Source organism: Megascapheus bottae, chromosome 9 (genome assembly GCF_031878675.1).
Source record: "Megascapheus bottae isolate mThoBot1 chromosome 9, mThoBot2.hap1, whole genome shotgun sequence".
Classification (NCBI taxonomy): domain Eukaryota; kingdom Metazoa; phylum Chordata; class Mammalia; order Rodentia; family Geomyidae; genus Megascapheus; species Megascapheus bottae.
This window is the reverse complement of record NC_143517.1, coordinates 1664081-1676076: the sequence shown is the minus strand read 5'-3', so window position 1 is coordinate 1676076 and position 11996 is coordinate 1664081. Positions and strand designations below refer to the sequence as shown.

Here is an 11996-nt window from a genome sequence, read left to right as displayed (position 1 = left end):
ATCATCCCTTTAATCTCCTCTTCCTCTAGCTGAGATAACATGTTTGCAACAATAATCCTGTCAATTTCTTTTATTTATATAGTTAGACCATTTAAAGATTTGCTATGATTAATGGTTATACTAGAGTTTGGCTCTACATTTTATTTATATTTTCTTTACTTTTTTTTTCTTTTTCTCTAGGTATCTTTTCCTACCTTTCAACTTTTATTTAACTTTTGAACATTTCTCTTTTTTAGTGGGAAAAAGATGTATTTATAATTAGCCAGCTGGATGCAGTTTAGATGATTCCAATTTTGTTGGCAACATCTAAAGCATCATAGCAGGAGCCAGTGGAACATATGCCTTCTTCTCTCCATCAGGCCTGATCAGGGTATTGACCTTGGCCACATCAATGTCATAGAGCTTCTTCACAGCCCGTTTGATTTGATGCTTGTTGGCTTTGACATCCACAATGAGCACAGCGTATTGTTGTCTTCTATCTTCTCCATGGCTGACTCGGTGGTCAGGGGGAACTCGATAATCGCTAGTGGTCAAGCTTGTTTCTCCTCGGAGCACTCTTATGTGGATATTTGGGCTGTCTCCGGAGCCACAGGGTCTTGGGCCGCCAGAAGGTGGGTGAAGTGCGTATCTTCTTTTTGTGGCTGTGGATGCCTTTCGGCACTGCTTTCTTGGTTTTTCAAAGCCTTTTCCTTGGCTTCGGCTTTAGGAGGGGCAGGAGCTCCCTTCTTAGCTTTCAGCGCCATCTTGGTGAGAAGGGAACATTTCTTTTTTATCTATACTGTTTTTACTATTCCTCTGTGTTGTTCTAGCTGTGGCTTTCTATACTCAGAATTGGTCACAATGTGCCATCCCAATACCAGGTCTCAAAAATACTGAAATCTCAATTCCATTGTGCCCCAAACTTGGCATAAGTATTTCTCCCACAGCCTTCAAACATAATTTCGAAAGCTCAAAAGAATGAGAAAAACATGTATTTTTGACTGTATTTTTTCTGGGTTCTTTCATTTTTCCTGACACTATTCTATTTGTGAATGTGCTGAGCCATGTCTCAATTTCCTCTCATTCAGGAAGAAAATCTTCAGCTGGTTAGCAGTTTTCCTCCTCCTCCTCCACCTCTTCCTCCTTTTTTCCTCCTCCTCTTCCTTCTTTTGGCTCCCTTCTTCATCTTCTTCCTCTTCTTTTTCTTCCTCCTCCTCTTCTTCCCTTTCTCCCCCAGCCCTCTCTCTGTGTGTATGTTGAGACATGGTCAAGCTTCGTAGCTTGGACTGGCCCCGAACTCACCCTCTTCCCTCTGGATCCTGAGTACTGGGATTATAAATATGCACTACCACCCCCAACTCAATACTTTGAACCCTTGGTAAATATATGACTCCCTTCAATGTCCATGGCTTATAAAGAAAAACAGTTTGACATTCTAATTGTTTATCCTCGGAGGGGAGGTGTTGGGTTTGTCTGACTGCTTCCAGCATCTTTTCTTTGTCATCCATTTTCACAAGTTTAATTGTGTGTCTCAAGTTTTTAATGAGTAAACTGTATTACTGACCATAACAAAGAGAGAAGCTGAGAGTAAAGAGACTGGCAGAAACAATGACAAGCATCAAGCAAAATGAGCAAGGTCTCCACGGATGATGGCTGAGGAGTTACTCTGGCCTTAGAGATATTTCTAAGTGACACATAAAGAGCATGGCACAAGCTGCAGCTACCTATAACCCACAAGCTGCAAGTGTGGCTCAATGACAAAGCACTTTCCTAGCAAAGTATAAGACCCTGATTTCAAACCCTAATGCCCTTCCCCACAACAAAATAAACTACATATATATATACATATATATATATATATATATCACAATGTGAGTGAACCTTGAAAACTGCTGAGTGAAAACTATAAAAACCACATATTCTGTGATCCTGTTTACATGAAATGTTCAAAATCTACAGAAAGCAAGCAGGGAGATGGCTGGGCCTAAAGGTGACACCAGTTTAAAGTACACATCATTTTCTCTGCCTCGTACACAAGCACTGAGAACCAAAACCAAGGACTTTCCCAGGATTTGCCACAGCAAAGTTTTTTCAGATGTCAGGCTCATACATGGACTGGGTGTTCATCAATTTTTTTTTGTCCCTGTGACAATTACCTGAGCAAATGAGCTTGAGGTAAGGAAGATGTATCTTGGTTCATGGTTTCAGAGTGTCCAGTCTCCCCTGATGTGGAGAAAATGACAGACCAGTACAGCTCACGTCACGGCAGCCAAGAAGCACAGAGAACGCTATGCTCCTGGCTTTCTTCCTTCCCCTTTTTATTCCATCCAGGCCTTCAGCCTGTGGCTTGATGCCATTCATATTTCTGCCCAGGCCTTCTCCTTGTGGTTAAAACCTTCACAGATACACCCAGAAGTGTGCTTCCATAATTGATACTCTAAGCAGCTCTCAGTGCTATCAAGATGGCAATAAAGATGAATCATCCCAAAGAGGAAAGAGATGGCAGGTAGAAAACAAACCAATGGCTTCCTTGGATTCTCTATTTGTTATTTGGTGTGTGGGACTGTTTGTGCCAGTACTAGGGTTTCAACTCAGGGTTTTTTCACTCTCCTGTTCTAACCCTTGTGGGACTCTTCTACTTACTTCCCCAGATTCTTTTATTTGTCTTCATCTTGTGCCTTCATTGCACAAAAGGGCTACCATTGAACATTTCAATATGTAAATACAATGCATCTTAATCAATGATGTTCCTTTTATCATCCCTCATCTTTCCCAATATCACCCATCCCCACAATTTCACCAGTTTCGTAAGCTGTGCGTTTTCTAGTCCTCCCCTGGGTTCTTTTTCTATTTTTTTATTGTTATTATGAAGAAGATGTGCAGAGGGGTTACAGGTACATGTCAGGTAAGGAATACATTTCTTTTTGGACACTGTTGCACCTTCTCTTGCTCTTTCCCAGTTTTTCCAGCCCATCCCCACCCACAGATTGTACAGTTCATTTTCAACACAGGGATAAGAGAGTAACAACATTTCGTTTGCTCACCCTTTGTCTCTCCCTTTCTGTGCCCTCTCTTTTGCCTTCCCAAAGACAAACCTGCAAGACAAAAGCCAAGAAAAATAACAACAAAGAAAAAAACGTCTTGTTTCCAATGTCCTAGAGTTCATTTCAATAAATGTTATTTTATATGATCAGAGGCTCGCAGGAGACTGCTTCCCTACCTTCCTCATTTTCAGTCTGGTCAGAACTAAAATTTACAACATAGGAGTCCTGATTTTCTGCAAACTATCCAAGACCTGGCATATTAAACTTATCAGCTTATACTTTGCTGTGGTTTGTAAATTTGTTGTTCTCTGCTAGTTTGCCAACTAGCATTAAAATGAGAGCCTGGTCTGTAGGGACATGGCAGGGCAGACTCTCCATATACCTGCAGCAGACTCTCAATGACATCATTTTTCTCTTTCCCTCTGGCCAATCTTTCCTCCTAATTTTATTTTATTTTGTGTGTGTGTGTGTGCGCGCGCACTGGTCCTAGGGCTTAAATTCAGGGCCTGGGCACTGTCCCTGAGCTTCTTTACTCAAGGCTAGTACTCTACTACTTGAACCACAGCTCCACTTCTGCATTTTTGGTGGCTAATTGGAGATAAGAGTCTCCCAAACTTCCCTACTTGGGCTGGCTTCAAACCATGATTTTCAGATATTACCTTCTTGAGTAGCTAGGATTACAGGTGCAAACTAATTTTATTCTTAATGTCCCCGTGTATTTTTGTTGAAAGCTACCTCAATTATTACACTAGAATAGTTAGAATATTAACCAAAGACAGTTGAGCAGAACTGAAGCAGAATTCTAGAGGAGCAGCTCAGTGTACTAAGTACACATAAGGTACATATATCTAGGGAACACCCTAACTCAGTTAAGGGACAATGGCCAGGCCATTCTCCTGAGGATATGACCCTTCCCTACTCATCAGGTAGCTGGGATTCCCTCTTCACTTACCCCATGATATCTTTATAAGCCAGAACTACTACTTGATTGATTACATAGCTTACATGCAAATTCTAACTTTATGTTTGTCTTACAGGCCTTGGACAGGCAATGTAAGGTAAACATAACGAGACAGTACTCACCGGGGAATCACTAGGGAGATAAATAAGCAGCAATTTCTGGGAAAAACATTATTAACACTTTCTACCTATGTCCTGGTCACTCACATCTATCCTCTTAGCTACTCAGAAGGCTGAGATCTGAGAATCACAGTGCAAAGCCAGCCTAGAAAGTCTGTAAGTCTTTTATCTCTAATTAATCACCAAAAAGCCAGATGTTGAAATATATTTCAAGTGATAAAGTGCTAATTTTGAGTGGAAAAAACTAAGAGACAGTGCCAGGCCCAGAGTTCAAGAGCCAGTACCAGCATTTAGGAAAAAAAAAGCACAGCAGTATTTACAATGTGTCTACCTCTTGTTAGGAATTGAAGATACAAAAGATGCCATTCTCTTGCCTAAAAAGTGTAAGGCCTCCAGTTCAAACCTCAGCACTACTAAGAAAAAAAGAGAAAAGATAGATCCTGTAACTACTAGCCAAAAGAAAGGTTAGATAGATGTATTAGTACCAGATAAAGGAAAATTGAGTATGCCACCATTACTAAGGCTGAATGTAGACTTACTGATTTAAAACTCCGAATTTGAAAAAAATAAAATAAAATAAAAGATGTCATTCTAAGGATCTGACAAGGTTACCAGGTCACCAAGTATGAACTACCCTCGCATGCTCCCCTGAAATGTGTCCAAGTGAACACTAGGTATGCCTTACTGCTTTGTTCCCCCTCATACCTATCCAGCCCCCAGTGTGCCTAGCCAGCCACTAATGAGAAGTTTTCAGGGCCAGTAGCTGACATTGTCTGGTAGCAGAGCCCTTGGCTGGCCAGGCCTCACTAAGGGGTTCCTGGAACCAAGATCCACAAGAAAACTACATCTAACAGGGAGACTGCACTAACTCCCAGAAGCCCTCATGCAATTAGGGTGTCATTTTGTGTTACTGAGGTGTGTAGGTGTGCCTGTTAATTAATGCCTTCCCCTTCTACATCTACACCCACAGTCCACCTTCAACACGACAGATCATAAGGGGAGGTGATGAGAGCCAGAAAGAGGTGGGGGCTGGCAGACCAAATGCACCACTGGAAGGTGAGCAGATATAGTTATGAGGTTGTGACATGCTGGCTATGTCTCCTGTCTCTGGTGGACTGAGCTGCCTAGCCCCCAATCCACTGTGAGACCTTCACACCTGAGGTTTTCTATCTCAGAACACTCCATAGACATGCACACCTGCCCCTCCAGCTCTCCTTTCTCCAAAGGTCATCTCTGCACCTCTATTTTAAACTACGGCCTGTCTGTAGTTCCCCTTATTCTGCTTTATGTTTTGTTTCCCATGCTGACCATGTCTAATCTAATATGAAAATAATTTACTAATCAGGTAACTGCAGAGAATGTAAGCCCCATGCAGGGACAATCCATGATCTCCCTGCTCAACAATCACTCCCAAACTTTAAGGTGCTAGCAACGACAGGCCAATTCTAGGCTGCAGATATACTTTTCAAGTCTTGTGAGATGTTTTTGGTTTTGTTTTTATTTGTTTGTTTGTCTTTGTGCCAATACTGAGGCTTGACCTCAGCATCTGGGCTCCACGCATTCTCTTTCTTGCTCGCTCAAGGCTAGTGCCCTACTATTAGAGCCACAAATCCATTCCCAGCATTTTGGTGACTAATTAGAAATGAGTGTCACACTTGGAAAAACTTATCTGAAGTAAGGCAGACCCAAAAAGCATAGGTTGCATGATTTCTCTTATTTGTAATAATTAGAATGTGCCTATAAATCTACAAGTAAACACAATGGATGGTAAAAGATAAAAACGTTACACTTGGACATGATAAACAGAATTCTAAATAGTCACACAGTGAGAGCAAAGGAGGATATTCCTAGGAGAGGATCAATAGCTATAATCATACAAAATGAGGTTTATCGAAATGAGCTCCAAGAAATTGAAAGAAGAGAGTTTTTGTTATTTTGTTTTTGTTTCCCCATTTTTTATTTCTTTACTTCTTGTTAAGTTTATGTATTTGGGGAGTATAAAGCACTAAAACAGCAGAAAAAAGTGTGAATAAATGCAGCAGTGATACCCACTGGACACTGTGTTGGAAATGAGCTATACAACTCGTGGAGGAGGGGGATCCGGAGGGAAAAACCTGAGAGAAACTGAGGGAAGAGGTGACACTGTTTAAAAAGGAATGTACTCATTACTCTGACTTATGTAATTCTAATCCCTTGGTACGTCACCTTTACAATAAAAGATAGACAGACAGACAGACAGACAGACAGACAGACAGACAGATAGATGTAGAAATCAATGTCACAGACTTTTCTGCCCATGCTGGCTTCGAACCACAACCCTCAGATTGCAGCTTCCTGTGTAGCTAGGCTTACAAGTGTGCATCACTGTGCCAGCTTTCTTCTCATATCTGATTTGTCCTGGACTTTCTTCTTCCTGGTTATGTGACCCTGGCAATGACTATGTCAGGCAGGTGACATCTGATGCTCTCTGAATGACTCAAGCCGCCTTCCCTGGACTCTGCTACCTGTTTACTCACAACAGGGTCAAAATACATGGCAGATATATAGATGAACAACCTAGAAAACCAGTGCCAGAGTTAGGCTGGTGCCTCTGTCCCTTGAAGATGAATGGGACAAAAGCAGCCTCTAGGCCTCTGACCAGCAGCAGCAAGCTGCAGGAAACCTACAGAGCTCTTAAGAAGCACCTCCCCACACTCTGCAAAACAGCAGCTCCCAGGCCCCTCCAGAGACAACACAGAATGAAGCTCTTGGCCTTTGCTTCACATTATGTTGCTAAAAAAAAGAAAGGGAAATTCTGCAGGGTCAAACCTTGACCCGGACCGGATGTGTGGGCGTGGGTATTGCTCAAAAGCCCATGGGGAAGAGTCCAGTCAGAACAGGGTCACACACTCAAAATAATGAGATGGATGTTGCCTGGAGGAGAACAGTCCCTTCCTGCTCTCTTCTCCCGGAGTTATCCTCTACTGTCTGTGTCAAACAGGTTCAAATCCATACAGATATACATGGTAGGAACTGAAAGTTTCTAAGCCAAGTCTGCTAAGTGCAATCACCGATGTGTTGTAGTAAGGCTGTTTTGTCTGTTTTTATACATAATCATTTTGCATCATCCTTGGGTATTCAAATGCATGGGCTCAAAGTTCAGGGCCTAAGAACATGATTTCTTCTCAAGTAAGTTTCAATAGAAGAACCCAGGAAAAGGAACACAGAAAAGGATTCCTTCTCATGCAGGAGCTGGGGTTGGTGTAGAGCCCTGAGAAAAGACACTTGTACCTGGTTTCAGATACCACATGGCGCTCATGTGGCTTGTGGTCTTCTATGGTCATCAGAAGAACAACTAAGCCTCTGAGGGCCAACTGGACAGTACAGTAAAGGACAGACACAACATGCATCTGCCTGCTCTATTCTGGACAAGTGGGTCTCATGTGCCATGTGACGCCCTTTCTTCCCTCTCCTTCAACAGAGATGTCTCAGGAACCTCTCAATTGGCCACAAGTTTATATAACCTCTCATCTGCCAGATCTAATAAAGCAAAATGCTTGAGGTTTTACAGCATAGTCCTGTTCAAATAAAAACAACATCGAATTCTGCATTGCAATGGATGAAATAAATCCTGCCCAATTTTCATCACTAATGATAATAGAAGGAAACATAATTTGAAGGAAGGCTATTCTATACCTATAATTGCAAACAGTCTCATCATTGTCCAGAGGATAAGTACAGATCATCTTCAAGGGAGATTAGACAGCAGTACTTTTTCGGGATGATTTGCTCATTCATTACCAGTTATTGAACTTGGAGTCCAATTTCTAGATTCTATGCACTGTTTTTCTCTGGTCCTTCCAGAGTTCATTCATCAATGCTTTCTCTAAATGGTGCTTTATATGGCTAAGTGATAAGCACTCATCCATGCACTTGGGAAGCAGTAGTGGATATAGTAGGCCGAAGCCACTCATGATGCAGGATTCACAGCACTAAGCTCTATCGCTGGGGCAAACAGAGCACTCAAGAAGTACCCCAGGCTATTTGTCGATCTCAGGGCCCAGTGGCCTTGGAGCTAGTAATAGGTCAGACCTGAGAAAATTAAACAAGCTAATAGTGGGAAGAATGAGAAATGAAAGAACTAGAGCTCAGTGTACTCAAGTGCTGGCACAGAGTTTAGAAGCCTTGGTGGTAGAGCAGAAAGGCTATTGTAAGCAGAATTAGGGGGCTCTGTCTGGAAGGTGACAGAATGCATACACATAGATGCATGTGTGGGAAAATAGATGTGGAGTCAGGCAATCCAGGAGGAGGCTGTCAGAAAGGAAGGATGTCGATCTTAACCAAGGCCACAATGAGGCCAAACCCAAAATACCAGATACTCACCATTAGGCAAGCTGTTCCTCACTCACAGAGTCTGCTGCAGATGCCCTGGGGAGAGGCATTCTTCTGTGGTGACTGGGAAGCTGCAACTCTTCTACCTGTAGACTGCTTCTTCAGGTTCTTCCATTGATGCTACTGATAGGAAGAGGTGAAAGCTGGTGAGCTAATGGCCCACTAGCCAGAATCCGTCCCAGCACCATCTGGAGTTAAAAAGCTGCTATCCAGGTGCGTGCCAAGGATGAAAGAAACAGACAGCTGCTAGCTTTCATCAAGGTTGACTTTTATCAAACTCTGCCACAAGAAAGGAGGGAAGATAGTTACATTTAGCAATAAAAGGAGATTACTGATGACTTCAGTCTTGGGGAAGCCTAACAAACCACCCCAAAACTAATACGGGTTTGTGGGGTATTGTTTTTGAGACAAGTTTGCAATATATATAATATACATAGTATATATATTATTTATATATATATAATTTATATATGTGTGTGTGTATATATATATATATATATATATATATATATTCCAGGCTGGCCTCAAACTTGTGGTCCTCCTGGTTCAGCCTTCTGAATCTTGTGATTCTGGACCTGTATCACCATTCCTGGCACAATATTGTGTTTCTAAAGAATAATTTGTTCATTTTCATGAGTCTATGAATTGAGAAACATGATTTAGGCAGAGCTCAATGGGACTGTTTCATGAGTCCATCCTTAGTATAGACAGCCATGGGTATAACTGTTGAAAATGGCTTGGTTCGGTTCCATGTGGTCTCTCATGCTCCAGTAGGTTAACCTGTGACAGGGTTCCAAAGCAAAGGATCCCTTTAGGGATAGGCTTGGAATCAACCTATCTCAGTCACATATTTCATTGGTCTAAGCTAGCCATCGGACAGCTCAGATACCAGGATTGCAGTTAACTGCAAAGGCCTTTTTCAAGGAGGGATGGACAATCAGCAATGTTTTTGCAGTCCATCTCCCAGTGATGCTGACATGGCACTGCTCTTGGCATGGGGTGTGCTCTTAGCAGAAGCATTGGTCCAGGAAGGAACTTGAGTGCACTGAAGAAATGGCTGTCACCAGCACTTAGAGTAGTTGGTAGTAGGGGGGAAAGTAAGAGAAAAGAGCAGGACCTGAAAGAGAAAGGAAAAGGAAAGTGAGGTCAATAGAAGATGCTGCACTAGAAAAATCTGCACAGTGTAGATTCAAAATAGTGAAAAATAAAATAAAACAGAAGTATCAACCCAGGAAACCAGTGGCTCAGGCCTATAATCCTAGCTACTCAGGAGGCTGAGATCTGAGGATCACGATTTGAAGCCAGCTCAGGTAGGCAAGTTCATGAGACTTTTAACTCCAATTAACCATCTAAAAAGTGGAAGTAGAGCTGTGGCACAAAGTGGTAGAACACTAACCTTCAACAAAAAAGCTCAGGGACAGCACCCCAGCCCGGAATGCAAGCTCGGAATTCAAGCCTTTGTGTCGTTTTTGGCTGTGAAATGTTTTCCAATTTCTCAAAGCAAAAGAAATCTCTTACCATTCATTCCCTTACCATATGGCTACTGTTAAGTAGGCGATAAACTGCAATTAGGGTGTATACAAAAGATAGGTGTGCGGGACATAAAAAGTCAGTCCCAGAGGATAAACAATGAGAGAGGAAGCTCTCAGCCATGCCTACACAGCTCTACCAATAGTAACATGGGCAGGCCATGCTCACACAACTTCATTATAACCACAAGCAAGCTGGATATGGGCGAGAGGGAAATGCCAGCCCATTTGGTCAACGCCTGCTTATAGACTCTTGCCCTATAGTTAAGAGCCATTAGATCCTGCTTAGAACAAACTACCCCTTGAAAAGGTATAAGAATGGCTGCCCTTAGAAAAAGAAAAAATCTGGTATCTAAAGTCTCAGAGGGCTTACTCCCATATTTTCCTTAAAAATCATTCTCTAGTTACCATATCCTGGAGGTCCTTTCATTTAGCTTCATTCTATATGGCCTTATGTATCTAGGTTTTGAGCTATTGTAATCCTCTGCTAGGAGAGTCCAAGGTTTATAGTAATTATTACAAATGAGGGAAACCATTGAGCCTATTTTCCTTTGGGTCTGGCTTACACCATATAATGTATGATTGTTGTTCTTAATGTACTATGTTATTTCTCATCTCTTTTGTTATCTCTTGGTTATTCTCATATTATTACAGTATCTTACTTCGTTACCTAGTATATTGTGTATACTATTATTTGTTTATTTGAAATAGGAAAGGGACGGAGGGAAACAAAATGAGGGGAAGGGACGGGGGAAAGGAAATGGGGACAAAAACATGAGAAGAGGTATCAATGTGTGTAAAGTAATGCACCTTCTCTCTGGTGAATAAAACTGTAGCACTTCTATTAATTACAATTAAAAAATATTATTAAAAAAACATTCTCGGGCCAGGAGTTTGGCCTAGTGGTGGAGTGTTTGCCTAGCATGCACAAAGACCTGGGTTCGATTCCTCGGTACCACATATATAGAAAAGCTAGAACTAGTGCTGTGGCTCAAGTGGTAGAGCACTAACCTTGAGGAAAGCCCAAGGACAGTGCTCAGGCCCTGAGTTCAGTCCCCGGGACTGGCAAAAAAAAAATTCTCTAAAGCTGAGTGTGGCGGCACATGCCTATAGTCTCAGCTACATAAAAGGCAGAGACAGAGGATGGATTGAGTTCAAACGTTTGAGGCCAGTCTGGACAACCTAGAGAGACCTTGTTTCAAAAACAAAGTCAGGGATGATGGTACACACCTGTGATACCAGTAGTAGGGAGACTGAGGCAGGAAGATCAAGTTTGGGGCCAAGGAGGGTTATATAGTAAATACCCTGCCTCCAAAAAAAAGAAAAAAAGGAGCAAAAGCAACAAAAGTTAAAGAATGGAAGAGGATGACCATCATATCCTCACTGACTACCTAGATAATTAATCACCAGTAGAGCCCATATATGAACACATCATGAGCTGTTAAATCTTCCTACCCCTTCTCTTCTCCATTTCCTCAAGGTAAGCAAGACCAGGCCAGGAGGAAAAAAATGGTGTTTGGTTTTCAGATGGGCTCCTGGCCGTAATATATATTTGTTTTATTCCACACTGCATACCCAAGTACTCTTTGAAAGAGAGACTGCTTCAAAGCTGCTTCTCTCTGCAGGTCCATTCTTTCAGAGAAGAAACTGAAAGTCGTTACTCTTCCATTCATCAAATCAACTGACTACTTGCTGACTTCCAGATGAGAAAGCTGCAGAGGCATTTACTTTATAAAGCTTTTCTTGGGCCAAACTTTTAAGTAAAATGCTATTGTAGATAATTCTCGAGAATTTGTCTGGGACTTGCTTTCAATATTGTCTTATTTTTATTCTATTTAAGATTTAACTTTTTAAAAAAGATTTTACTAACATTGATTTTTACATCACATTTCAAATGTCATGTTTAACAGACAAATATTCAAGAAAGGAATCTCTATATGCAATCACTGGCACATAGATTTTAGAACATAATTAAAATTAAGCTGAGGGTTTG

General features: G+C 41.6%; 1 pseudogene; it reads right to left on the bottom strand.

Annotated features, from left to right (window-relative positions):
* Window positions 1-306: 306 nt before the first annotated feature.
* On the bottom strand, window positions 307-743 carry LOC150058685 (large ribosomal subunit protein uL23 pseudogene; annotated as a pseudogene).
* Between the last annotated feature and the right edge of the window lie 11253 nt (window positions 744-11996).